Raw genomic sequence first — 26181 nt, 5'->3', positions numbered from 1 at the left:
GGCTTCAAAATAGGCCAAAAAAAGTCATAGTATCGTATGGCCTCAAAGTGTCATAAAAATGGTCATAGTATAGTAAGGCTTCAAAATAGGCCAAAAAAAGTCATAGTATAGTATGGCCTCAAAATGTCATAAAAATGGTCATAGTATAGTAAGGCTTCAAAATAGGCCAAAAAAAGTCATAGTATAGTATGGCGTCAAAAAGTCATAAAAATGGTCATAGTATAGTAAGGCTTCAAAATAGGCCAAAAAAAGTCATAGTATAGTAAGGCTTCAAAATAGGCCAGAAAAAGTCATAGTATAGTATGGCCTCAAAAAGTCATAGTATAGTATGGTCATAGTATAGTAAGGCTTCAAAATAGTTCAAAAAAAGTCATAGTATAGTAGGGCTTCAAAATGGTCAAAAAGGTCATAGTATAGTATGGCCTCAAAAAGTCATAAAAATGGTCATAGTATAGTAAGGCTTCAAAATAGGCCAAAAAAAGTCATAGTATAGTATGGCCTCAAAATGTCATAAAAATGGTCATAGTATAGTAAGGCTTCAAAATAGGCCAAAAAAAGTCATAGTATAGTATGGCCTCAAAATGTCATAAAAATGGTCATAGTATAGTAAGGCTTCAAAATAGGCCAAAAAAAGTCATAGTATAGTATGGCCTCAAAAAGTCATAGTATAGTATGGTCATAGTATAGTAAGGCTTCAAAATAAGCCCAAAAAAAGTCATAGTATAGTATGGCCTCAAAATGTCATAAAAATGGTCATAGTATAGTAAGGCTTCAAAATAGGCCAAAAAAAGTCATAGTATAGTATGGCCTCAAAATGTCATAAAAATGGTCATAGTATAGTAAGGCTTCAAAATAGGCCAAAAAAAGTCATAGTATAGTAAGGATTCAAAATAGGCCAAAAAAAGTCATAGTATAGTATGGCCTCAAAAAGTCATAGTATAGTATGGTCATAGTATAGTAAGGCTTCAAAATGGTCAAAAAAAGTCATAGTATAGTATGGCCTCAAAAAGTCATAAAAATGGTCATAGTATAGTAAGGCTTCAAAATAGGCCATAAAAAGTCATAGTATAGTATGGCCTCAAAATGTCATAAAAATGGTCATAGTATAGTAAGGCTTCAAAATAGGCCAAAAAAAGTCATACTTTAGTATGGCCTCAAAATGTCATAAAAATGGTCATAGTATAGTAAGGCTTCAAAATAGGCCAAAAAAAGTCATAGTATAGTATGGCCTCAAAAAGTCATAGTATAGTATGGTCATAGTATAGTAAGGCTTCAAAATGGTCAAAAAAAAGTCATAGTATAGTATGGCCTAAAAAAGTCATAAAAATGGTCATAGTATAGCAAGGCTACAAGATAGGCCAAAAAAAGTCATACTATAGTATGTCCTCAAAAAGTCATAGTATAGTATGGTCGTAGTATAGTAATTCTTCAAAATGGTCAAAAAAAGTCATAGTATAGTATGGCCTCAAAAAGTCATAAAAATGGTCATAGTATAGTAAGGCTTCAAAATAGGCCAAAAAAAGTCATAGTATAGTATGGCCTCAAAATGTCATAAAAATGGTCATAGTATAGTAAGGCTTCAAAATAGGCCAAAAAAAGTCATACTTTAGTATGGCCTCAAAATGTCATAAAAATGGTCATAGTATAGTAAGGCTTCAAAATAGGCCAAAAAAAGTCATACTTTAGTATGGCTTCAAAATGTCATAAAAATGGTCATAGTATAGTAAGGCTTCAAAATAGGCCAAAAAAAGTCATAGTATAGTATGTCCTCAAAAAGTCATAGTATAGTATGGTCATAGTATAGTAAGGCTTCAAAATAGGCCAAAAAAAGTCATAGTATAGTAAGGCTTCAAAATGGTCAAAAAAAGTCATAGTATAGTATGGCCTCAAAAAGTCATAAAATTGGTCATAGTATAGTAAGGCTTCAAAATAGGCTGAAAAAAGTCATAGTATAGTATGTCCTCAAAAAGTCATAGTATAGTATGGTCATAGTATAGTAAGGCTTCAAAATAGGCCAAAAAAAGTCATAGTATAGTAAGGCTTCAAAATGGTCAAAAAAAGTCATAGTATAGTATGGCCTCAAAAAGTCATAAAATTGGTCATAGTATAGTAAGGCTTCAAAATAGGCCATAAAAAGTCATAGTATAGTATGGCCTCAAAATGTCATAAAAATGGTCATAGTATAGTAAGGCTTCAAAATAGGCCAAAAAAAGTCATACTTTAGTATGGCCTCAAAATGTCATAAAAATGGTCATAGTATAGTAAGGCTTCAAAATAGGCCAAAAAAAGTCATACTTTAGTATGGCCTCAAAATGTCATAAAAATGGTCACAGTATAGTAAGGCTTCAAAATAGGCCAAAAAAAGTCATACTTTAGTATGGCTTCAAAATGTCATAATAATGGTCATAGTATAGTAAGGCTTCAAAATAGGCCAAAAAAAGTCATAGTATAGTATGGCCTCAAAATGTCATAAAAATGGTCATAGTATAGTAAGGCTTCAAAATAGGCCAAAAAAAGTCATAGTATAGTATGGCCTCAAAATGTCATAAAAATGGTCATAGTATAGTAAGGCTTCAAAATAGGCCAAAAAAAGTCATAGTATAGTATGGCCTCAAAATGTCATAAAAATGGTCATAGTATAGTAAGGCTTCAAAATAGGCCAAAAAAAGTCATAGTATAGTATGGCCTCAAAAAGTCATAAAAATGGTCATAGTATAGTAAGGCTTCAAAATAGGCCAAAAAAAGTCATAGTATAGTATGGCCTCAAAATGTCATAAAAATGGTCATAGTATAGTAAGGCTTCAAAATAGGCCAAAAAAAGTTATAGTATAGTATGGCTTCAAAAAGTCATAAAAATGGTCATAGTATAGTAAGGCTTCAAAATAGGCCAAAAAAAGTCATAGTATAGTAAGGCTTCAAAATAGGCCAAAAAAAGTCATATTATAGTATGGCCTCAAAAAGTCATAGTATAGTAAGGCTTCAAAATAGTTCAAAAAAAGTCATAGTATAGTAAGGCTTCAAAATGGTCAAAAAAGTCATAGTATAGTATGGCCTCAAAAAGTCATAAAAATGGTCATAGTATAGTAAGGCTTCAAAATAGGCCAAAAAAAGTCATAGTATAGTATGGCCTCAAAATGTCATAAAAATGGTCATAGTATAGTAAGGCTTCAAAATAGGCCAAAAAAAGTCATAGTATAGTAAGGCTTCAAAATAGGCCAAAAAAAGTCATAGTATAGTATAGCCTCAAAAAGTCATAGTATAGTATGGTCATAGTATAGTAAGGCTTCAAAATAGGCCAAAAAAAGTCATAGTATAGTAAGGCTTCAAAATAGGCCAAAAAAAGTCATAGTATAGTATGGCCAAAAAAAGTCATAGTATAGTATGGTCATAGTATAGTAAGGCTTCAAAATGGTCAAAAAAAGTCATAGTATAGTATGGCCTCAAAAAGTCATAAAAATGGTCATAGTATAGTAAGGCTACAAGATAGGCCAAAAAAAGTCATACTATAGTATGTCCTCAAAAAGTCATAGTATAGTATGGTCATAGTATAGTAAGGCTTCAAAATAGGCCAAAAAAAGTCATAGTATAGTAAGGCTTCAAAATGGTAAAAAAAAGTCATAGTATAGTATGGCCTCAAAAAGTCATAGTATAGTATGGTCATAGTATAGTAAGGCTTCAAAATAGTTCAAAAAAAGTCATAGTATAGTAAGGCTTCAAAATGGTCAAAAAGGTCATAGTATAGTATGGCCTCAAAAAGTCATAAAAATGGTCATAGTATAGTAAGGCTTCAAAATAGGCCAAAAAAAGTCATACTTTAGTATGGCCTCAAAATGTCATAAAAATGGTCATAGTATAGTAAGGCTTCAAAATAGGCCAAAAAAAGTCATAGTATAGTATGGCCTCAAAAAGTCATAGTATAGTATGGTCATAGTATAGTAAGGCTTCAAAATGGTCAAAAAAAAGTCATAGTATAGTATGGCCTCAAAAAGTCATAAAAATGGTCATAGTATAGTAAGGCTTCAAAATAGGCCAAAAAAAGTCATACTTTAGTATGGCCTCAAAATGTCATAAAAATGGTCATAGTATAGTAAGGCTTCAAAATAGGCCAAAAAAAGTCATAGTATAGTATGGCCTCAAAATGTCATAAAAATGGTCATAGTATAGTAAGGCTTCAAAATAGGCCAAAAAAAGTCATAGTATAGTATGGCCTCAAAATGTCATAAAAATGGTCATAGTATAGTAAGGCTTCAAAATAGGCCAAAAAAAGTTATAGTATAGTATGGCCTCAAAAAGTCATAAAAATGGTCATAGTATAGTAAGGCTTCAAAATAGGCCAAAAAAAGTCATAGTATCGTATGGCCTCAAAATGTCATAAAAATGGTCATAGTATAGTAAGGCTTCAAAATAGGCCAAAAAAAGTCATAGTATAGTATGGCCTCAAAATGTCATAAAAATGGTCATAGTATAGTAAGGCTTCAAAATAGGCCAAAAAAAGTCATAGTATAGTATGGCGTCAAAAAGTCATAAAAATGGTCATAGTATAGTAAGGCTTCAAAATAGGCCAAAAAAAGTCATAGTATAGTAAGGCTTCAAAATAGGCCAGAAAAAGTCATAGTATAGTATGGCCTCAAAAAGTCATAGTATAGTATGGTCATAGTATAGTAAGGCTTCAAAATAGTTCAAAAAAAGTCATAGTATAGTAAGGCTTCAAAATGGTCAAAAAGGTCATAGTATAGTATGGCCTCAAAAAGTCATAAAAATGGTCATAGTATAGTAAGGCTTCAAAATAGGCCAAAAAAAGTCATAGTATAGTAAGGCTTCAAAATAGGCCAAAAAAAGTCATAGTATAGTATGGCCTCAAAAAGTCATAGTATAGTATGGTCATAGTATAGTAAGGCTTCAAAATAGGCCAAAAAAAGTCATAGTATAGTATGGCCTCAAAAAGTCATAGTATAGTATGGTCATAGTATAGTAAGGCTTCAAAATGGTCAAAAAAAAGTCATAGTATAGTATGGCCTCAAAAAGTCATAAAAATGGTCATAGTATAGTAAGGCTTCAAAATAGGCCAAAAAAAGTCATACTTTAGTATGGCCTCAAAATGTCATAAAAATGGTCATAGTATAGTAAGGCTTCAAAATAGGCCAAAAAAAGTCATAGTATAGTATGGCCTCAAAATGTCATAAAAATGGTCATAGTATAGTAAGGCTTCAAAATAGGCCAAAAAAAGTCATAGTATAGTATGGCCTCAAAATGTCATAAAAATGGTCATAGTATAGTAAGGCTTCAAAATAGGCCAAAAAAAGTTATAGTATAGTATGGCCTCAAAAAGTCATAAAAATGGTCATAGTATAGTAAGGCTTCAAAATAGGCCAAAAAAAGTCATAGTATCGTATGGCCTCAAAATGTCATAAAAATGGTCATAGTATAGTAAGGCTTCAAAATAGGCCAAAAAAAGTCATAGTATAGTATGGCCTCAAAATGTCATAAAAATGGTCATAGTATAGTAAGGCTTCAAAATAGGCCAAAAAAAGTCATAGTATAGTATGGCGTCAAAAAGTCATAAAAATGGTCATAGTATAGTAAGGCTTCAAAATAGGCCAAAAAAAGTCATAGTATAGTAAGGCTTCAAAATAGGCCAGAAAAAGTCATAGTATAGTATGGCCTCAAAAAGTCATAGTATAGTATGGTCATAGTATAGTAAGGCTTCAAAATAGTTCAAAAAAAGTCATAGTATAGTAAGGCTTCAAAATGGTCAAAAAGGTCATAGTATAGTATGGCCTCAAAAAGTCATAAAAATGGTCATAGTATAGTAAGGCTTCAAAATAGGCCAAAAAAAGTCATAGTATAGTATGGCCTCAAAATGTCATAAAAATGGTCATAGTATAGTAAGGCTTCAAAATAGGCCAAAAAAAGTCATAGTATAGTATGGCCTCAAAAAGTCATAGTATAGTATGGTCATAGTATAGTAAGGCTTCAAAATAAGCCCAAAAAAAGTCATAGTATAGTATGGCCTCAAAATGTCATAAAAATGGTCATAGTATAGTAAGGCTTCAAAATAGGCCAAAAAAAGTCATAGTATAGTATGGCCTCAAAAAGTCATAGTATAGTATGGTCATAGTATAGTAAGGCTTCAAAATAGGCCAAAAAAAGTCATAGTATAGTATGGCCTCAAAATGTCATAAAAATGGTCATAGTATAGTAAGGCTTCAAAATAGGCCAAAAAAAGTCATAGTATAGTATGGCCTCAAAATGTCATAAAAATGGTCATAGTATAGTAAGGCTTCAAAATAGGCCAAAAAAAGTCATAGTATAGTAAGGATTCAAAATAGGCCAAAAAAAGTCATAGTATAGTATGGCCTCAAAAAGTCATAGTATAGGTATGGTCATAGTATAGTAAGGCTTCAAAATGGTCAAAAAAAGTCATAGTATAGTATGGCCTCAAAAAGTCATAAAAATGGTCATAATATAGTAAGGCTACAAGATAGGCCAAAAAAAGTCATACTATAGTATGTCCTCATAAAGTCATAGTATAGTATGGTCATAGTATAGTAAGGCTTCAAAATAGGCCAAAAAAAGTCATAGTATAGTATGGCCTCAAAATGTCATAAAAATGGTCATAGTATAGTAAGGCTTCAAAATAGGCCAAAAAAAGTCATAGTATAGTATGGCCTCAAAATGTCATAAAAATGGTCATAGTATAGTAAGGCTTCAAAATAGGCCAAAAAAAGTCATAGTATAGTATGGCCTCAAAATAGGCCAAAAAAAGTCATAGTATAGTATGGCCTCAAAAAGTCATAGTATAGTATGGTCATAGTATAGTAAGGCTTCAAAATGGTCAAAAAAGTCATAGTATAGTATGGCCTCAAAAAGTCATAAAAATGGTCATATATAGTAAGGCTACAAGATAGGCCAAAAAAAGTCATACTATAGTATGTCCTCAAAAAGTCATAGTATAGTATGGTCATAGTATAGTAAGGCTTCAAAATAGGCCAAAAAAAGTCATAGTATAGTAAGGCTTCAAAATGGTAAAAAAAAAGTCATAGTATAGTATGGCCTCAAAAAGTCATAAAAATGGTCATAGTATAGTAAGGCTTCAAAATAGGCCATAAAAAGTCATAGTATAGTATGGCCTCAAAAAGTCATAAAAATGGTCATAGTATAGTAAGGCTTCAAAATAGGCCAAAAAAAGTCATACTTTAGTATGGCTTCAAAATGTCATAAAAATGGTCATAGTATAGTAAGGCTTCAAAATAGGCCAAAAAAAGTCATACTTTAGTATGGCTTCAAAATGTCATAAAAATGGTCATAGTATAGTAAGGCTTCAAAATAGGCCAAAAAAAGTCATAGTATAGTATGTCCTCAAAAAGTCATAGTATAGTATGGTCATAGTATAGTAAGGCTTCAAAATAGGCCAAAAAAAGTCATAGTATAGTAAGGCTTCAAAATGGTCAAAAAAAGTCATAGTATAGTATGGCCTCAAAAAGTCATAAAATTGGTCATAGTATAGTAAGGCTTCAAAATAGACCATAAAAAGTCATAGTATAGTATGGCCTCAAAATGTCATAAAAATGGTCATAGTATAGTAAGGCTTCAAAATAGGCCAAAAAAAGTCATACTTTAGTATGGCCTCAAAATGTCATAAAAATGGTCATAGTATAGTAAGGCTTCAAAATAGGCCAAAAAAAGTCATAGTATAGTATGGCCTCAAAAAGTCATAGTATAGTATGGTCATAGTATAGTAAGGCTTCAAAATGGTCAAAAAAAGTCATAGTATAGTATGGCCTCAAAAAGTCATAAAATTGGTCATAGTATAGTAAGGCTTCAAAATAGGCCAAAAAAAGTCATAGTATAGTATGGCCTCAAAATGTCATAAAAATGGTCATAGTATAGTAAGGCTTCAAAATAGGCCAAAAAAAAGTTATAGTATAGTATGGCGTCAAAATGTCATAAAAATGGTCATAGTATAGTAAGGCTTCAAAATAGGCCAAAAAAAGTCATAGTATAGTAAGGCTTCAAAATAGGCCAAAAAAAGTCATATTATAGTATGGCCTCAAAAAGTCATAGTATAGTAAGGCTTCAAAATAGTTCAAAAAAAGTCATAGTATAGTAAGGCTTCAAAATGGTCAAAAAAGTCATAGTATAGTATGGCCTCAAAAAGTCATAAAAATGGTCATAGTATAGTAAGGCTTCAAAATAGGCCAAAAAAAGTCATAGTATAGTATGGCCTCAAAATGTCATAAAAATGGTCATAGTATAGTAAGGCTTCAAAATAGGCCAAAAAAAGTCATAGTATAGTATGGCCTCAAAATGTCATAAAAATGGTCATAGTATAGTAAGGCTTCAAAATAGGCCAAAAAAAGTCATAGTATAGTAAGGCTTCAAAATAGGCCAAAAAAAGTCATAGTATAGTATAGCCTCAAAAAGTCATAGTATAGTATGGTCATAGTATAGTAAGGCTTCAAAATGGTCAAAAAAAGTCATAGTATAGTATGGCCTCAAAAAGTCATAAAAATGGTCATAGTATAGTAAGGCTACAAGATAGGCCAAAAAAAGTCATACTATAGTATGTCCTCAAAAAGTCATAGTATAGTATGGTCATAGTATAGTAAGGCTTCAAAATAGGCCAAAAAAAGTCATAGTATAGTAAGGCTTCAAAATAGGCCAAAAAAAGTCATAGTATAGTAAGGCTTCAAAATAGGCCAAAAAAAGTCATAGTATAGTATGGCCTCAAAAAGTCATAGTATAGTATGGTCATAGTATAGTAAGGCTTCAAAATAGGCCAAAAAAAGTCATAGTATAGTAAGGCTTCAAAATAGGCCAAAAAAAGTCATAGTATAGTATGGCCTCAAAAAGTCATAGTATAGTATGGTCATAGTATAGTAAGGCTTCAAAATAGGCCAAAAAAAGTCATAGTATAGTATGGCCTCAAAAAGTCATAGTATAGTATGGTCATAGTATAGTAAGGCTTCAAAATAGGCCAAAAAAAGTCATAGTATAGTATGGCCTCAAAAAGTCATAGTATAGTATGGTCATAGTATAGTAAGGCTTCAAAATGGTCAAAAAAAAGTCATAGTATAGTATGGCCTCAAAAAGTCATAAAAATGGTCATAGTATAGTAAGGCTTCAAAATAGGCCAAAAAAAGTCATACTTTAGTATGGCCTCAAAATGTCATAAAAATGGTCATAGTATAGTAAGGCTTCAAAATAGGCCAAAAAAAGTCATAGTATAGTATGGCCTCAAAATGTCATAAAAATGGTCATAGTATAGTAAGGCTTCAAAATAGGCCAAAAAAAGTCATAGTATAGTATGGCCTCAAAATGTCATAAAAATGGTCATAGTATAGTAAGGCTTCAAAATAGGCCAAAAAAAGTTATAGTATAGTATGGCCTCAAAAAGTCATAAAAATGGTCATAGTATAGTAAGGCTTCAAAATAGGCCAAAAAAAGTCATAGTATCGTATGGCCTCAAAATGTCATAAAAATGGTCATAGTATAGTAAGGCTTCAAAATAGGCCAAAAAAAGTCATAGTATAGTATGGCCTCAAAATGTCATAAAAATGGTCATAGTATAGTAAGGCTTCAAAATAGGCCAAAAAAAGTCATAGTATAGTATGGCGTCAAAAAGTCATAAAAATGGTCATAGTATAGTAAGGCTTCAAAATAGGCCAAAAAAAGTCATAGTATAGTAAGGCTTCAAAATAGGCCAGAAAAAGTCATAGTATAGTATGGCCTCAAAAAGTCATAGTATAGTATGGTCATAGTATAGTAAGGCTTCAAAATAGTTCAAAAAAAGTCATAGTATAGTAAGGCTTCAAAATGGTCAAAAAGGTCATAGTATAGTATGGCCTCAAAAAGTCATAAAAATGGTCATAGTATAGTAAGGCTTCAAAATAGGCCAAAAAAAGTCATAGTATAGTATGGCCTCAAAATGTCATAAAAATGGTCATAGTATAGTAAGGCTTCAAAATAGGCCAAAAAAAGTCATAGTATAGTATGGCCTCAAAAAGTCATAGTATAGTATGGTCATAGTATAGTAAGGCTTCAAAATAAGCCCAAAAAAAGTCATAGTATAGTATGGCCTCAAAATGTCATAAAAATGGTCATAGTATAGTAAGGCTTCAAAATAGGCCAAAAAAAGTCATAGTATAGTATGGCCTCAAAAAGTCATAGTATAGTATGGTCATAGTATAGTAAGGCTTCAAAATAGGCCAAAAAAAGTCATAGTATAGTATGGCCTCAAAATGTCATAAAAATGGTCATAGTATAGTAAGGCTTCAAAATAGGCCAAAAAAAGTCATAGTATAGTATGGCCTCAAAATGTCATAAAAATGGTCATAGTATAGTAAGGCTTCAAAATAGGCCAAAAAAAGTCATAGTATAGTAAGGATTCAAAATAGGCCAAAAAAAGTCATAGTATAGTATGGCCTCAAAAAGTCATAGTATAGTATGGTCATAGTATAGTAAGGCTTCAAAATGGTCAAAAAAAGTCATAGTATAGTATGGCCTCAAAAAGTCATAAAAATGGTCATAATATAGTAAGGCTACAAGATAGGCCAAAAAAAGTCATACTATAGTATGTCCTCATAAAGTCATAGTATAGTATGGTCATAGTATAGTAAGGCTTCAAAATAGGCCAAAAAAAGTCATAGTATAGTATGGCCTCAAAATGTCATAAAAATGGTCATAGTATAGTAAGGCTTCAAAATAGGCCAAAAAAAGTCATAGTATAGTATGGCCTCAAAATGTCATAAAAATGGTCATAGTATAGTAAGGCTTCAAAATAGGCCAAAAAAAGTCATAGTATAGTATGGCCTCAAAATAGGCCAAAAAAAGTCATAGTATAGTATGGCCTCAAAAAGTCATAGTATAGTATGGTCATAGTATAGTAAGGCTTCAAAATGGTCAAAAAAGTCATAGTATAGTATGGCCTCAAAAAGTCATAAAAATGGTCATAGTATAGTAAGGCTACAAGATAGGCCAAAAAAAGTCATACTATAGTATGTCCTCAAAAAGTCATAGTATAGTATGGTCATAGTATAGTAAGGCTTCAAAATAGGCCAAAAAAAGTCATAGTATAGTAAGGCTTCAAAATGGTAAAAAAAAAAGTCATAGTATAGTATGGCCTCAAAAAGTCATAAAAATGGTCATAGTATAGTAAGGCTTCAAAATAGGCCATAAAAAGTCATAGTATAGTATGGCCTCAAAAAGTCATAAAAATGGTCATAGTATAGTAAGGCTTCAAAATAGGCCAAAAAAAGTCATACTTTAGTATGGCTTCAAAATGTCATAAAAATGGTCATAGTATAGTAAGGCTTCAAAATAGGCCAAAAAAAGTCATACTTTAGTATGGCTTCAAAATGTCATAAAAATGGTCATAGTATAGTAAGGCTTCAAAATAGGCCAAAAAAAGTCATAGTATAGTATGTCCTCAAAAAGTCATAGTATAGTATGGTCATAGTATAGTAAGGCTTCAAAATAGGCCAAAAAAAGTCATAGTATAGTAAGGCTTCAAAATGGTCAAAAAAAGTCATAGTATAGTATGGCCTCAAAAAGTCATAAAATTGGTCATAGTATAGTAAGGCTTCAAAATAGGCTGAAAAAAGTCATAGTATAGTATGTCCTCAAAAAGTCATAGTATAGTATGGTCATAGTATAGTAAGGCTTCAAAATAGGCCAAAAAAAGTCATAGTATAGTAAGGCTTCAAAATGGTCAAAAAAAGTCATAGTATAGTATGGCCTCAAAAAGTCATAAAATTGGTCATAGTATAGTAAGGCTTCAAAATAGGCCATAAAAAGTCATAGTATAGTATGGCCTCAAAATGTCATAAAAATGGTCATAGTATAGTAAGGCTTCAAAATAGGCCAAAAAAAGTCATACTTTAGTATGGCCTCAAAATGTCATAAAAATGGTCATAGTATAGTAAGGCTTCAAAATAGGCCAAAAAAAGTCATAGTATAGTATGGCCTCAAAAAGTCATAGTATAGTATGGTCATAGTATAGTAAGGCTTCAAAATGGTCAAAAAAAGTCATAGTATAGTATGGCCTCAAAAAGTCATAAAAATGGTCATAGTATAGTAAGGCTTCAAAATAGGCCAAAAAAAGTCATAGTATACTAAGGCCTCAAAATGTCATAAAAATGGTCATAGTATAGTAAGGCTTCAAAATAGGCCAAAAAAAGTCATACTTTAGTATGGCCTCAAAATGTCATAAAAATGGTCACAGTATAGTAAGGCTTCAAAATAGGCCAAAAAAAGTCATACTTTAGTATGGCTTCAAAATGTCATAATAATGGTCATAGTATAGTAAGGCTTCAAAATAGGCCAAAAAAAGTCATAGTATAGTATGGCCTCAAAATGTCATAAAAATGGTCATAGTATAGTAAGGCTTCAAAATAGGCCAAAAAAAGTCATAGTATAGTATGGCCTCAAAATGTCATAAAAATGGTCATAGTATAGTAAGGCTTCAAAATAGGCCAAAAAAAGTCATAGTATAGTATGGCCTCAAAATGTCATAAAAATGGTCATAGTATAGTAAGGCTTCAAAATAGGCCAAAAAAAGTCATAGTATAGTATGGCCTCAAAAAGTCATAAAAATGGTCATAGTATAGTAAGGCTTCAAAATAGGCCAAAAAAAGTCATAGTATAGTATGGCCTCAAAATGTCATAAAAATGGTCATAGTATAGTAAGGCTTCAAAATAGGCCAAAAAAAGTTATAGTATAGTATGGCTTCAAAAAGTCATAAAAATGGTCATAGTATAGTAAGGCTTCAAAATAGGCCAAAAAAAGTCATAGTATAGTAAGGCTTCAAAATAGGCCAAAAAAAGTCATATTATAGTATGGCCTCAAAAAGTCATAGTATAGTAAGGCTTCAAAATAGTTCAAAAAAAGTCATAGTATAGTAAGGCTTCAAAATGGTCAAAAAAGTCATAGTATAGTATGGCCTCAAAAAGTCATAAAAATGGTCATAGTATAGTAAGGCTTCAAAATAGGCCAAAAAAAGTCATAGTATAGTATGGCCTCAAAATGTCATAAAAATGGTCATAGTATAGTAAGGCTTCAAAATAGGCCAAAAAAAGTCATAGTATAGTAAGGCTTCAAAATAGGCCAAAAAAAGTCATAGTATAGTATAGCCTCAAAAAGTCATAGTATAGTATGGTCATAGTATAGTAAGGCTTCAAAATAGGCCAAAAAAAGTCATAGTATAGTAAGGCTTCAAAATAGGCCAAAAAAAGTCATAGTATAGTATGGCCAAAAAAAGTCATAGTATAGTATGGTCATAGTATAGTAAGGCTTCAAAATGGTCAAAAAAAGTCATAGTATAGTATGGCCTCAAAAAGTCATAAAAATGGTCATAGTATAGTAAGGCTACAAGATAGGCCAAAAAAAGTCATACTATAGTATGTCCTCAAAAAGTCATAGTATAGTATGGTCATAGTATAGTAAGGCTTCAAAATAGGCCAAAAAAAGTCATAGTATAGTAAGGCTTCAAAATGGTAAAAAAAAGTCATAGTATAGTATGGCCTCAAAAAGTCATAGTATAGTATGGTCATAGTATAGTAAGGCTTCAAAATAGTTCAAAAAAAGTCATAGTATAGTAAGGCTTCAAAATGGTCAAAAAGGTCATAGTATAGTATGGCCTCAAAAAGTCATAAAAATGGTCATAGTATAGTAAGGCTTCAAAATAGGCCAAAAAAAGTCATACTTTAGTATGGCCTCAAAATGTCATAAAAATGGTCATAGTATAGTAAGGCTTCAAAATAGGCCAAAAAAAGTCATAGTATAGTATGGCCTCAAAAAGTCATAGTATAGTATGGTCATAGTATAGTAAGGCTTCAAAATGGTCAAAAAAAAGTCATAGTATAGTATGGCCTCAAAAAGTCATAAAAATGGTCATAGTATAGTAAGGCTTCAAAATAGGCCAAAAAAAGTCATACTTTAGTATGGCCTCAAAATGTCATAAAAATGGTCATAGTATAGTAAGGCTTCAAAATAGGCCAAAAAAAGTCATAGTATAGTATGGCCTCAAAATGTCATAAAAATGGTCATAGTATAGTAAGGCTTCAAAATAGGCCAAAAAAAGTCATAGTATAGTATGGCCTCAAAATGTCATAAAAATGGTCATAGTATAGTAAGGCTTCAAAATAGGCCAAAAAAAGTTATAGTATAGTATGGCCTCAAAAAGTCATAAAAATGGTCATAGTATAGTAAGGCTTCAAAATAGGCCAAAAAAAGTCATAGTATCGTATGGCCTCAAAATGTCATAAAAATGGTCATAGTATAGTAAGGCTTCAAAATAGGCCAAAAAAAGTCATAGTATAGTATGGCCTCAAAATGTCATAAAAATGGTCATAGTATAGTAAGGCTTCAAAATAGGCCAAAAAAAGTCATAGTATAGTATGGCGTCAAAAAGTCATAAAAATGGTCATAGTATAGTAAGGCTTCAAAATAGGCCAAAAAAAGTCATAGTATAGTAAGGCTTCAAAATAGGCCAGAAAAAGTCATAGTATAGTATGGCCTCAAAAAGTCATAGTATAGTATGGTCATAGTATAGTAAGGCTTCAAAATAGTTCAAAAAAAGTCATAGTATAGTAAGGCTTCAAAATGGTCAAAAAGGTCATAGTATAGTATGGCCTCAAAAAGTCATAAAAATGGTCATAGTATAGTAAGGCTTCAAAATAGGCCAAAAAAAGTCATAGTATAGTAAGGCTTCAAAATAGGCCAAAAAAAGTCATAGTATAGTATGGCCTCAAAAAGTCATAGTATAGTATGGTCATAGTATAGTAAGGCTTCAAAATAGGCCAAAAAAAGTCATAGTATAGTATGGCCTCAAAAAGTCATAGTATAGTATGGTCATAGTATAGTAAGGCTTCAAAATGGTCAAAAAAAAGTCATAGTATAGTATGGCCTCAAAAAGTCATAAAAATGGTCATAGTATAGTAAGGCTTCAAAATAGGCCAAAAAAAGTCATACTTTAGTATGGCCTCAAAATGTCATAAAAATGGTCATAGTATAGTAAGGCTTCAAAATAGGCCAAAAAAAGTCATAGTATAGTATGGCCTCAAAATGTCATAAAAATGGTCATAGTATAGTAAGGCTTCAAAATAGGCCAAAAAAAGTCATAGTATAGTATGGCCTCAAAATGTCATAAAAATGGTCATAGTATAGTAAGGCTTCAAAATAGGCCAAAAAAAGTTATAGTATAGTATGGCCTCAAAAAGTCATAAAAATGGTCATAGTATAGTAAGGCTTCAAAATAGGCCAAAAAAAGTCATAGTATCGTATGGCCTCAAAATGTCATAAAAATGGTCATAGTATAGTAAGGCTTCAAAATAGGCCAAAAAAAGTCATAGTATAGTATGGCCTCAAAATGTCATAAAAATGGTCATAGTATAGTAAGGCTTCAAAATAGGCCAAAAAAAGTCATAGTATAGTATGGCGTCAAAAAGTCATAAAAATGGTCATAGTATAGTAAGGCTTCAAAATAGGCCAAAAAAAGTCATAGTATAGTAAGGCTTCAAAATAGGCCAGAAAAAGTCATAGTATAGTATGGCCTCAAAAAGTCATAGTATAGTATGGTCATAGTATAGTAAGGCTTCAAAATAGTTCAAAAAAAGTCATAGTATAGTAAGGCTTCAAAATGGTCAAAAAGGTCATAGTATAGTATGGCCTCAAAAAGTCATAAAAATGGTCATAGTATAGTAAGGCTTCAAAATAGGCCAAAAAAAGTCATAGTATAGTATGGCCTCAAAATGTCATAAAAATGGTCATAGTATAGTAAGGCTTCAAAATAGGCCAAAAAAAGTCATAGTATAGTATGGCCTCAAAAAGTCATAGTATAGTATGGTCATAGTATAGTAAGGCTTCAAAATAAGCCCAAAAAAAGTCATAGTATAGTATGGCCTCAAAATGTCATAAAAATGGTCATAGTATAGTAAGGCTTCAAAATAGGCCAAAAAAAGTCATAGTATAGTATGGCCTCAAAAAGTCATAGTATAGTATGGTCATAGTATAGTAAGGCTTCAAAATAGGCCAAAAAAAGTCATAGTATAGTATGGCCTCAAAATGTCATAAAAATGGTCATAGTATAGTAAGGCTTCAAAATAGGCCAAAAAAAGTCATAGTATAGTATGGCCTCAAAATGTCATAAAAATGGTCATAGTATAGTAAGGCTTCAAAATAGGCCAAAAAAAGTCATAGTATAGTAAGGATTCAAAATAGGCCAAAAAAAGTCATAGTATAGTATGGCCTCAAAAAGTCATAGTATAGTATGGTCATAGTATAGTAAGGCTTCAAAATGGTCAAAAAAAGTCATAGTATAGTATGGCCTCAAAAAGTCATAAAAATGGTCATAATATAGTAAGGCTACAAGATAGGCCAAAAAAAGTCATACTATAGTATGTCCTCATAAAGTCATAGTATAGTATGGTCATAGTATAGTAAGGCTTCAAAATAGGCCAAAAAAAGTCATAGTATAGTATGGCCTCAAAATGTCATAAAAATGGTCATAGTATAGTAAGGCTTCAAAATAGGCCAAAAAAAGTCATAGTATAGTATGGCCTCAAAATGTCATAAAAATGGTCATAGTATAGTAAGGCTTCAAAATAGGCCAAAAAAAGTCATAGTATAGTATGGCCTCAAAATAGGCCAAAAAAAGTCATAGTATAGTATGGCCTCAAAAAGTCATAGTATAGTATGGTCATAGTATAGTAAGGCTTCAAAATGGTCAAAAAAGTCATAGTATAGTATGGCCTCAAAAAGTCATAAAAATGGTCATAGTATAGTAAGGCTACAAGATAGGCCAAAAAAAGTCATACTATAGTATGTCCTCAAAAAGTCATAGTATAGTATGGTCATAGTATAGTAAGGCTTCAAAATAGGCCAAAAAAAGTCATAGTATAGTAAGGCTTCAAAATGGTAAAAAAAAAGTCATAGTATAGTATGGCCTCAAAAAGTCATAAAAATGGTCATAGTATAGTAAGGCTTCAAAATAGGCCATAAAAAGTCATAGTATAGTATGGCCTCAAAAAGTCATAAAAATGGTCATAGTATAGTAAGGCTTCAAAATAGGCCAAAAAAAGTCATACTTTAGTATGGCTTCAAAATGTCATAAAAATGGTCATAGTATAGTAAGGCTTCAAAATAGGCCAAAAAAAGTCATACTTTAGTATGGCTTCAAAATGTCATAAAAATGGTCATAGTATAGTAAGGCTTCAAAATAGGCCAAAAAAAGTCATAGTATAGTATGTCCTCAAAAAGTCATAGTATAGTATGGTCATAGTATAGTAAGGCTTCAAAATAGGCCAAAAAAAGTCATAGTATAGTAAGGCTTCAAAATGGTCAAAAAAAGTCATAGTATAGTATGGCCTCAAAAAGTCATAAAATTGGTCATAGTATAGTAAGGCTTCAAAATAGGCCATAAAAAGTCATAGTATAGTATGGCCTCAAAATGTCATAAAAATGGTCATAGTATAGTAAGGCTTCAAAATAGGCCAAAAAAAGTCATACTTTAGTATGGCCTCAAAATGTCATAAAAATGGTCATAGTATAGTAAGGCTTCAAAATAGGCCAAAAAAAGTCATAGTATAGTATGGCCTCAAAAAGTCATAGTATAGTATGGTCATAGTATAGTCAGGCTTCAAAATGGTCAAAAAAAGTCATAGTATAGTATGGCCTCAAAAAGTCATAAAATTGGTCATAGTATAGTAAGGCTTCAAAATAGGCCAAAAAAAGTCATAGTATAGTATGGCCTCAAAATGTCATAAAAATGGTCATAGTATAGTAAGGCTTCAAAATAGGCCAAAAAAAGTTATAGTATAGTATGGCGTCAAAATGTCATAAAAATGGTCATAGTATAGTAAGGCTTCAAAATAGGCCAAAAAAAGTCATAGTATAGTAAGGCTTCAAAATAGGCCAAAAAAAGTCATATTATAGTATGGCCTCAAAAAGTCATAGTATAGTAAGGCTTCAAAATAGTTCAAAAAAAGTCATAGTATAGTAAGGCTTCAAAATGGTCAAAAAAGTCATAGTATAGTATGGCCTCAAAAAGTCATAAAAATGGTCATAGTATAGTAAGGCTTCAAAATAGGCCAAAAAAAGTCATAGTATAGTATGGCCTCAAAATGTCATAAAAATGGTCATAGTATAGTAAGGCTTCAAAATAGGCCAAAAAAAGTCATAGTATAGTATGGCCTCAAAATGTCATAAAAATGGTCATAGTATAGTAAGGCTTCAAAATAGGCCAAAAAAAGTCATAGTATAGTAAGGCTTCAAAATAGGCCAAAAAAAGTCATAGTATAGTATAGCCTCAAAAAGTCATAGTATAGTATGGTCATAGTATAGTAAGGCTTCAAAATGGTCAAAAAAAGTCATAGTATAGTATGGCCTCAAAAAGTCATAAAAATGGTCATAGTATAGTAAGGCTACAAGATAGGCCAAAAAAAGTCATACTATAGTATGTCCTCAAAAAGTCATAGTATAGTATGGTCATAGTATAGTAAGGCTTCAAAATAGGCCAAAAAAAGTCATAGTATAGTAAGGCTTCAAAATAGGCCAAAAAAAGTCATAGTATAGTAAGGCTTCAAAATAGGCCAAAAAAAGTCATAGTATAGTATGGCCTCAAAAAGTCATAGTATAGTATGGTCATAGTATAGTAAGGCTTCAAAATAGGCCAAAAAAAGTCATAGTATAGTAAGGCTTCAAAATAGGCCAAAAAAAGTCATAGTATAGTATGGCCTCAAAAAGTCATAGTATAGTATGGTCATAGTATAGTAAGGCTTCAAAATAGGCCAAAAAAAGTCATAGTATAGTATGGCCTCAAAAAGTCATAGTATAGTATGGTCATAGTATAGTAAGGCTTCAAAATGGTCAAAAAAAAGTCATAGTATAGTATGGCCTCAAAAAGTCATAAAAATGGTCATAGTATAGTAAGGCTTCAAAATAGGCCAAAAAAAGTCATACTTTAGTATGGCCTCAAAATGTCATAAAAATGGTCATAGTATAGTAAGGCTTCAAAATAGGCCAAAAAAAGTCATAGTATAGTATGGCCTCAAAATGTCATAAAAATGGTCATAGTATAGTAAGGCTTCAAAATAGGCCAAAAAAAGTCATAGTATAGTATGGCCTCAAAATGTCATAAAAATGGTCATAGTATAGTAAGGCTTCAAAATAGGCCAAAAAAAGTTATAGTATAGTATGGCCTCAAAAAGTCATAAAAATGGTCATAGTATAGTAAGGCTTCAAAATAGGCCAAAAAAAGTCATAGTATCGTATGGCCTCAAAATGTCATAAAAATGGTCATAGTATAGTAAGGCTTCAAAATAGGCCAAAAAAAGTCATAGTATAGTATGGCCTCAAAATGTCATAAAAATGGTCATAGTATAGTAAGGCTTCAAAATAGGCCAAAAAAAGTCATAGTATAGTATGGCGTCAAAAAGTCATAAAAATGGTCATAGTATAGTAAGGCTTCAAAATAGGCCAAAAAAAGTCATAGTATAGTAAGGCTTCAAAATAGGCCAGAAAAAGTCATAGTATAGTATGGCCTCAAAAAGTCATAGTATAGTATGGTCATAGTATAGTAAGGCTTCAAAATAGTTCAAAAAAAGTCATAGTATAGTAAGGCTTCAAAATGGTCAAAAAGGTCATAGTATAGTATGGCCTCAAAAAGTCATAAAAATGGTCATAGTATAGTAAGGCTTCAAAATAGGCCAAAAAAAGTCATAGTATAGTATGGCCTCAAAATGTCATAAAAATGGTCATAGTATAGTAAGGCTTCAAAATAGGCCAAAAAAAGTCATAGTATAGTATGGCCTCAAAAAGTCATAGTATAGTATGGTCATAGTATAGTAAGGCTTCAAAATAAGCCCAAAAAAAGTCATAGTATAGTATGGCCTCAAAATGTCATAAAAATGGTCATAGTATAGTAAGGCTTCAAAATAGGCCAAAAAAAGTCATAGTATAGTATGGCCTCAAAAAGTCATAGTATAGTATGGTCATAGTATAGTAAGGCTTCAAAATAGGCCAAAAAAAGTCATAGTATAGTATGGCCTCAAAATGTCATAAAAATGGTCATAGTATAGTAAGGCTTCAAAATAGGCCAAAAAAAGTCATAGTATAGTATGGCCTCAAAATGTCATAAAAATGGTCATAGTATAGTAAGGCTTCAAAATAGGCCAAAAAAAGTCATAGTATAGTAAGGATTCAAAATAGGCCAAAAAAAGTCATAGTATAGTATGGCCTCAAAAAGTCATAGTATAGTATGGTCATAGTATAGTAAGGCTTCAAAATGGTCAAAAAAAGTCATAGTATAGTATGGCCTCAAAAAGTCATAAAAATGGTCATAATATAGTAAGGCTACAAGATAGGCCAAAAAAAGTCATACTATAGTATGTCCTCATAAAGTCATAGTATAGTATGGTCATAGTATAGTAAGGCTTCAAAATAGGCCAAAAAAAGTCATAGTATAGTATGGCCTCAAAATGTCATAAAAATGGTCATAGTATAGTAAGGCTTCAAAATAGGCCAAAAAAAGTCATAGTATAGTATGGCCTCAAAATGTCATAAAAATGGTCATAGTATAGTAAGGCTTCAAAATAGGCCAAAAAAAGTCATAGTATAGTATGGCCTCAAAATAGGCCAAAAAAAGTCATAGTATAGTATGGCCTCAAAAAGTCATAGTATAGTATGGTCATAGTATAGTAAGGCTTCAAAATGGTCAAAAAAGTCATAGTATAGTATGGCCTCAAAAAGTCATAAAAATGGTCATAGTATAGTAAGGCTACAAGATAGGCCAAAAAAAGTCATACTATAGTATGTCCTCAAAAAGTCATAGTATAGTATGGTCATAGTATAGTAAGGCTTCAAAATAGGCCAAAAAAAGTCATAGTATAGTAAGGCTTCAAAATGGTAAAAAAAAAAGTCATAGTATAGTATGGCCTCAAAAAGTCATAAAAATGGTCATAGTATAGTAAGGCTTCAAAATAGGCCATAAAAAGTCATAGTATAGTATGGCCTCAAAAAGTCATAAAAATGGTCATAGTATAGTAAGGCTTCAAAATAGGCCAAAAAAAGTCATACTTTAGTATGGCTTCAAAATGTCATAAAAATGGTCATAGTATAGTAAGGCTTCAAAATAGGCCAAAAAAAGTCATACTTTAGTATGGCTTCAAAATGTCATAAAAATGGTCATAGTATAGTAAGGCTTCAAAATAGGCCAAAAAAAGTCATAGTATAGTATGTCCTCAAAAAGTCATAGTATAGTATGGTCATAGTATAGTAAGGCTTCAAAATAGGCCAAAAAAAGTCATAGTATAGTAAGGCTTCAAAATGGTCAAAAAAAGTCATAGTATAGTATGGCCTCAAAAAGTCATAAAATTGGTCATAGTATAGTAAGGCTTCAAAATAGGCCATAAAAAGTCATAGTATAGTATGGCCTCAAAATGTCATAAAAATGGTCATAGTATAGTAAGGCTTCAAAATAGGCCAAAAAAAGTCATACTTTAGTATGGCCTCAAAATGTCATAAAAATGGTCATAGTATAGTAAGGCTTCAAAATAGGCCAAAAAAAGTCATAGTATAGTATGGCCTCAAAAAGTCATAGTATAGTATGGTCATAGTATAGTAAGGCTTCAAAATGGTCAAAAAAAGTCATAGTATAGTATGGCCTCAAAAAGTCATAAAATTGGTCATAGTATAGTAAGGCTTCAAAATAGGCCAAAAAAAGTCATAGTATAGTATGGCCTCAAAATGTCATAAAAATGGTCATAGTATAGTAAGGCTTCAAAATAGGCCAAAAAAAGTTATAGTATAGTATGGCGTCAAAATGTCATAAAAATGGTCATAGTATAGTAAGGCTTCAAAATAGGCCAAAAAAAGTCATAGTATAGTAAGGCTTCAAAATAGGCCAAAAAAAGTCATATTATAGTATGGCCTCAAAAAGTCATAGTATAGTAAGGCTTCAAAATAGTTCAAAAAAAGTCATAGTATAGTAAGGCTTCAAAATGGTCAAAAAAGTCATAGTATAGTATGGCCTCAAAAAGTCATAAAAATGGTCATAGTATAGTAAGGCTTCAAAATAGGCCAAAAAAAGTCATAGTATAGTATGGCCTCAAAATGTCATAAAAATGGTCATAGTATAGTAAGGCTTCAAAATAGGCCAAAAAAAGTCATAGTATAGTATGGCCTCAAAATGTCATAAAAATGGTCATAGTATAGTAAGGCTTCAAAATAGGCCAAAAAAAGTCATAGTATAGTAAGGCTTCAAAATAGGCCAAAAAAAGTCATAGTATAGTATAGCCTCAAAAAGTCATAGTATAGTATGGTCATAGTATAGTAAGGCTTCAAAATGGTCAAAAAAAGTCATAGTATAGTATGGCCTCAAAAAGTCATAAAAATGGTCATAGTATAGTAAGGCTACAAGATAGGCCAAAAAAAGTCATACTATAGTATGTCCTCAAAAAGTCATAGTATAGTATGGTCATAGTATAGTAAGGCTTCAAAATAGGCCAAAAAAAGTCATAGTATAGTAAGGCTTCAAAATAGGCCAAAAAAAGTCATAGTATAGTAAGGCTTCAAAATAGGCCAAAAAAAGTCATAGTATAGTATGGCCTCAAAAAGTCATAGTATAGTATGGTCATAGTATAGTAAGGCTTCAAAATAGGCCAAAAAAAGTCATAGTATAGTAAGGCTTCAAAATAGGCCAAAAAAAGTCATAGTATAGTATGGCCTCAAAAAGTCATAGTATAGTATGGTCATAGTATAGTAAGGCTTCAAAATAGGCCAAAAAAAGTCATAGTATAGTATGGCCTCAAAAAGTCATAGTATAGTATGGTCATAGTATAGTAAGGCTTCAAAATGGTCAAAAAAAAGTCATAGTATAGTATGGCCTCAAAAAGTCATAAAAATGGTCATAGTATAGTAAGGCTTCAAAATAGGCCAAAAAAAGTCATACTTTAGTATGGCCTCAAAATGTCATAAAAATGGTCATAGTATAGTAAGGCTTCAAAATAGGCCAAAAAAAGTCATAGTATAGTATGGCCTCAAAATGTCATAAAAATGGTCATAGTATAGTAAGGCTTCAAAATAGGCCAAAAAAAGTCATAGTATAGTATGGCCTCAAAATGTCATAAAAATGGTCATAGTATAGTAAGGCTTCAAAATAGGCCAAAAAAAGTTATAGTATAGTATGGCCTCAAAAAGTCATAAAAATGGTCATAGTATAGTAAGGCTTCAAAATAGGCCAAAAAAAGTCATAGTATCGTATGGCCTCAAAATGTCATAAAAATGGTCATAGTATAGTAAGGCTTCAAAATAGGCCAAAAAAAGTCATAGTATAGTATGGCCTCAAAATGTCATAAAAATGGTCATAGTATAGTAAGGCTTCAAAATAGGCCAAAAAAAGTCATAGTATAGTATGGCGTCAAAAAGTCATAAAAATGGTCATAGTATAGTAAGGCTTCAAAATAGGCCAAAAAAAGTCATAGTATAGTAAGGCTTCAAAATAGGCCAGAAAAAGTCATAGTATAGTATGGCCTCAAAAAGTCATAGTATAGTATGGTCATAGTATAGTAAGGCTTCAAAATAGTTCAAAAAAAGTCATAGTATAGTAAGGCTTCAAAATGGTCAAAAAGGTCATAGTATAGTATGGCCTCAAAAAGTCATAAAAATGGTCATAGTATAGTAAGGCTTCAAAATAGGCCAAAAAAAGTCATAGTATAGTAAGGCTTCAAAATAGGCCAAAAAAAGTCATAGTATAGTATGGCCTCAAAAAGTCATAGTATAGTATGGTCATAGTATAGTAAGGCTTCAAAATAGGCCAAAAAAAGTCATAGTATAGTATGGCCTCAAAAAGTCATAGTATAGTATGGTCATAGTATAGTAAGGCTTCAAAATGGTCAAAAAAAAGTCATAGTATAGTATGGCCTCAAAAAGTCATAAAAATGGTCATAGTATAGTAAGGCTTCAAAATAGGCCAAAAAAAGTCATACTTTAGTATGGCCTCAAAATGTCATAAAAATGGTCATAGTATAGTAAGGCTTCAAAATAGGCCAAAAAAAGTCATAGTATAGTATGGCCTCAAAATGTCATAAAAATGGTCATAGTATAGTAAGGCTTCAAAATAGGCCAAAAAAAGTCATAGTATAGTATGGCCTCAAAATGTCATAAAAATGGTCATAGTATAGTAAGGCTTCAAAATAGGCCAAAAAAAGTTATAGTATAGTATGGCCTCAAAAAGTCATAAAAATGGTCATAGTATAGTAAGGCTTCAAAATAGGCCAAAAAAAGTCATAGTATCGTATGGCCTCAAAATGTCATAAAAATGGTCATAGTATAGTAAGGCTTCAAAATAGGCCAAAAAAAGTCATAGTATAGTATGGCCTCAAAATGTCATAAAAATGGTCATAGTATAGTAAGGCTTCAAAATAGGCCAAAAAAAGTCATAGTATAGTATGGCGTCAAAAAGTCATAAAAATGGTCATAGTATAGTAAGGCTTCAAAATAGGCCAAAAAAAGTCATAGTATAGTAAGGCTTCAAAATAGGCCAGAAAAAGTCATAGTATAGTATGGCCTCAAAAAGTCATAGTATAGTATGGTCATAGTATAGTAAGGCTTCAAAATAGTTCAAAAAAAGTCATAGTATAGTAAGGCTTCAAAATGGTCAAAAAGGTCATAGTATAGTATGGCCTCAAAAAGTCATAAAAATGGTCATAGTATAGTAAGGCTTCAAAATAGGCCAAAAAAAGTCATAGTATAGTATGGCCTCAAAATGTCATAAAAATGGTCATAGTATAGTAAGGCTTCAAAATAGGCCAAAAAAAGTCATAGTATAGTATGGCCTCAAAAAGTCATAGTATAGTATGGTCATAGTATAGTAAGGCTTCAAAATAAGCCCAAAAAAAGTCATAGTATAGTATGGCCTCAAAATGTCATAAAAATGGTCATAGTATAGTAAGGCTTCAAAATAGGCCAAAAAAAGTCATAGTATAGTATGGCCTCAAAAAGTCATAGTATAGTATGGTCATAGTATAGTAAGGCTTCAAAATAGGCCAAAAAAAGTCATAGTATAGTATGGCCTCAAAATGTCATAAAAATGGTCATAGTATAGTAAGGCTTCAAAATAGGCCAAAAAAAGTCATAGTATAGTATGGCCTCAAAATGTCATAAAAATGGTCATAGTATAGTAAGGCTTCAAAATAGGCCAAAAAAAGTCATAGTATAGTAAGGATTCAAAATAGGCCAAAAAAAGTCATAGTATAGTATGGCCTCAAAAAGTCATAGTATAGTATGGTCATAGTATAGTAAGGCTTCAAAATGGTCAAAAAAAGTCATAGTATAGTATGGCCTCAAAAAGTCATAAAAATGGTCATAATATAGTAAGGCTACAAGATAGGCCAAAAAAAGTCATACTATAGTATGTCCTCATAAAGTCATAGTATAGTATGGTCATAGTATAGTAAGGCTTCAAAATAGGCCAAAAAAAGTCATAGTATAGTATGGCCTCAAAATGTCATAAAAATGGTCATAGTATAGTAAGGCTTCAAAATAGGCCAAAAAAAGTCATAGTATAGTATGGCCTCAAAATGTCATAAAAATGGTCATAGTATAGTAAGGCTTCAAAATAGGCCAAAAAAAGTCATAGTATAGTATGGCCTCAAAATAGGCCAAAAAAAGTCATAGTATAGTATGGCCTCAAAAAGTCATAGTATAGTATGGTCATAGTATAGTAAGGCTTCAAAATGGTCAAAAAAGTCATAGTATAGTATGGCCTCAAAAAGTCATAAAAATGGTCATAGTATAGTAAGGCTACAAGATAGGCCAAAAAAAGTCATACTATAGTATGTCCTCAAAAAGTCATAGTATAGTATGGTCATAGTATAGTAAGGCTTCAAAATAGGCCAAAAAAAGTCATAGTATAGTAAGGCTTCAAAATGGTAAAAAAAAAGTCATAGTATAGTATGGCCTCAAAAAGTCATAAAAATGGTCATAGTATAGTAAGGCTTCAAAATAGGCCATAAAAAGTCATAGTATAGTATGGCCTCAAAAAGTCATAAAAATGGTCATAGTATAGTAAGGCTTCAAAATAGGCCAAAAAAAGTCATACTTTAGTATGGCTTCAAAATGTCATAAAAATGGTCATAGTATAGTAAGGCTTCAAAATAGGCCAAAAAAAGTCATACTTTAGTATG

Source organism: Toxotes jaculatrix, chromosome 6 (assembly GCF_017976425.1).
Source record: "Toxotes jaculatrix isolate fToxJac2 chromosome 6, fToxJac2.pri, whole genome shotgun sequence".
Taxonomy (NCBI): Eukaryota; Metazoa; Chordata; class Actinopteri; family Toxotidae; genus Toxotes; species Toxotes jaculatrix.
This window is presented reverse-complemented; position numbering follows the sequence as displayed.